Source organism: Chiloscyllium punctatum, chromosome 36, assembly GCF_047496795.1.
Source record: "Chiloscyllium punctatum isolate Juve2018m chromosome 36, sChiPun1.3, whole genome shotgun sequence".
NCBI lineage: Eukaryota > Metazoa > Chordata > Chondrichthyes > Orectolobiformes > Hemiscylliidae > Chiloscyllium > Chiloscyllium punctatum.
In genome coordinates, this window is record NC_092774.1 from 32,009,890 (window position 1) to 32,013,777 (window position 3,888).

A 3,888-nucleotide genomic window follows, 5' to 3' on the forward strand; every position below is an offset into this window, starting at 1 on the left:
CAAAATGCAGCACCTCACATTTATCTGAATTAAACTCCATCTGCCATTTCTCAGCTCCTTGGCCCATCTGGTACAGATCCTGTTGTAATCTGAGGTAACCCTCTTTGCTGTCCACTACACCTCCAATTTTGGTGTCATCTGAAAACTTACTAACAGTACCTTTTATGCTCGCATCCAAATCATTTATGTAAATGACAAAAAGTAGAGGGCCTACCACTGATTCTTGTGGCACGCCACTGGTCACAGGCCTCCAGCCGGAAAAACAGCCATCCACCACCAACATCTGCCTTCTTCCTTTGAGCCAGTTCTGTATCGAAATGGCTAGTTCTCCCTCAGATCTAACCTTGCTAATCAATCTCCCATGGGGAACCTTGTCGAACGCCTTACTGAAGTCCATATAGATCACATCTACTGCTCTGCCCTCATCAATCTTCTTTGTTCTTCAAAAAACTCAATCAAGTTTCTGAGACATGAATTCCAATGCACAAAGTCATGTTGAAGATCCCGAATCAGTCCTTGCCTTTCCAAATACATGTACATCCTACCCCTCAGGATTCCCTCCAACAACTTGGCCACCACCGTGGTCAGGCTCACCGGTCTATGGTTCCCTGTACTGTCTTTATGCCCTTCTTAAACAGTGGCACCACATTTGCCAACCTCCTGCCTTCCGGCACCTCACCTGTGACTATCGATGATACAAATAACTCAGCAAGAGGCCCAGCAATCACTTCTCTAGCTTCCCACAGAGTTCTTGGTTACGCCTGATCAGGTCCTGGGGATTTATCCATCTTTAACCATTTCAAGACATCCAGCACTTCTTCCTCTGTAATCTGGACTTTTTGCAAGGTGTCACCATCTATTACCCTTCAGTCTATATCTTCGATATCCTTTTCCACAGTAAATACTGATGCAAAGTATTCATTTAGTATGTCCCCCATTTTCTGTGGCTCCACACAAAGGCCGCCTTTCTGATCTTTGAGGGGCCCTATTCTCTGAGTAGAAAGTGAGGACTGCAAATACTGGAGATCAGAGCTGAAATTGTGTTGCTGGAAAGGCGCAGCAGGTCAGGAAGCATCCAAGGAACAGGAGAATCGACGTTTCGGGCATAAGCCCTTCTTCAGGATGCACAGTTGGGCCACAACCAAGGATAGGCTGGAAGAGTGAATGGGTGAATAAAAGACAAATCCCACCTCGCCCCTGAGGAGAAAGTGAGAACTGCAGATGCTGGAGGTCAGAGTCGAGAGTGTGGTGTTGAAAAAGCACAGCAGGTCAGGCAGCATCCAAGGAGCAGGGGAATCAACGTTTCAGACATAAGACCTTCACCTTCCCCTCTCCAGTGTGTGTTGTGAAACTGCTTAACTGCTTAATCATTTCTAGTGGCCGAGCAGAGGCTAATAACAAGTTTGGAACACACGAGAATGACCTCAGCTGAAACCTTGGATTCATGTCTCACTACAGGAGAACCAGCTACACAATACACACAAACCCTCTCTCTCTCTCTGTCTCTGTCTCTCTCTTTCTCTCTCTCTTCTCACACACACACACACACACACACACACACACACACACGATAGTACTCACACGGTCGTGCAGACCCTCTCTGATAGACAGGGCTCTCTCTCAGACACACATTGATACACCCCTCACACTCTCATCCATGCACACACCTTCTCACACAATTATACACCATCACACGCACACTTTACCCAGCATGCACACACACACACAGACACACTCAAACGCTCTGTCTCATGAATGCACTCACACATAGAAGTCTTTGGGGTGAATTGCATTTGCAGGATTATATGTTTGGAAATAGAAAAAGTCTGACTCAAGACTGGGATACAGAACGACTATAAACTCACAGCTTTCATGTGTTATCTGAACTCAGGTGTCACCTCCCTTTATAAAACATTAAGTTATCTGGAGAATGTTACTAAAAAGAAGTTCTGGGATTTACAGATTAATGAACCGAAATCTGGAACCCATTTTAAAAGATGAAAGACTTAACAAGTTTCTTCAATGTATCAGTGGGTGTAGACCCACTGGTGGGTCAGCAGTGCAGCTGACTGAGTGAACCCTCTCCCACACATGGGGCACGTGAATGGCTTCTCTCACTTGTGGACCCACTGGTGAGTCTCCAGATGGCTGATCCGACTGAAGCCCTTCCTGCACACCGAGCAGGCGAATGGCCTCTCCCCGCAGTGAATACGTTTGTGGGTTTCCAACACGAATGGGGAAGGGAATCCTTTCCCTCAGTCCCCATATTTCCACAGTTTCCCCATTGGGGGAGCTTTCCTTGTGTTGGTCTGGGTTTGAAATTACAATCCGAACGGAGACATAGTCTATCCCCACCGTCAGGGATGAGTCTTTGATTCCCCCAAGCTGAGTAAACGGTGTAAAGCACTTTTCACAGTCAGCGCACTGAATCTCCCTCACTCGGAGTCTCAGTATACATCCTGCCACACCAGTGTCCAAGATCTCTCAAGCAAACAAAAGCAACAATGTCTTCTTGATTGGAATGGCTGCTGATATTCAAGTCCCAATGAATCAAGTGGCTTTGTCAGAAGTTGATGTATCATTTGTATTCAGATTTCTTTTGGCATGTCTTCCTGCAAAAAAAATCACAAAATAAGTGGTCATTGTCAGTACACTAAAACGAACAACATAGGTGGCAGTTCCTGTTGTTTCCCACATGCCTGCTGATCACATAATACCCAGCACACAGAAACCTGAAATCCCTCATTCAGCCAGATAGGCTCAGGTGTGTTTCGAGGAAAACTTCATTCAAATCTAATCTAATCTTAAACTAAATACGTGTACATATATATATCAGTATGCCAATCCTTTCAATGCGGCTCAGTTCCATGCGAAACTACACTTTTAATTGTGAACATGAGGAAAAAAGCAAATATTTTCCAGGGTGCAAACTGCATACGTGCCAAACTGAGGGAATACACAAGGAAAATACCTAAAAATGAGATAGAATGTATTTGAGCACCTTTGCAGAATCTGCTCTCTCTCGGGATTCACTCCAGTTGCTATGAGTAAACCTCCCTGGGGGTCAGGCAGCCCTGCATCGGGAAGCACTGGGATGGTCAACTACGACCAGTCTACATGGAGAACACATCTCCACATGAAACAGCCTCGAGGCAAACTTCCCTTCCTTCCACTTGAAGTTCAAAACCCCTCAAAGCGAAATTCCCCAGGTAAGTTTGGAAGTATTTCTTCCAGGTGTTCACTAATCATTTCTATGAGCAATTTGTTAAAGTTTGAATATTGCGAGTTTTGAAAATTAGTGATTCTGAGCGAAATCACAGTTCGAAAAACAGAATGTGGGAATTTGGACAGAGTTTATTTTTGCACATCGACGATATGTCTGCACAACAGCATATGACACGACGGCAGTGAAGATCTTCTGACCTCATTCTCAAACGTGCCTGCCACACGCCAGATGAAAAACTGAATACTTCTCTGGAAAAACTGCCGAACAATGCAGGAGAATGGCACAACGGGTGCGTGTTGGGACTGTAACCCAAAAGAGAAACCATTCTCTCCTATTCATTTAACGTCGCTTTTCGCAGCTTTCCCGTATAACGGCGCTCTGTTCTGCACCTTGCCTTCACATCCGCTTCCCAAAAAAGCTTCGGCATAAATATTTCACAATGATATACTGGCCCAATGTGCACAGTTGAGCTGACAACCTCTGAGGGGTCTCCTGTTCTCTGTATCCTATGTTGAGGAGGGCAATGCTTGTCACTGGCCACTCGGGTGTCAGAGAAAAGTTTCGAAACAGTGGAGGGAGCCCGATTCCTGAGGACGGGACAAACAGCAGCAGGGCGACAGAATGAGAAGCAGCTGTTCTGGAAACTCTTCGTCACTTGCAAT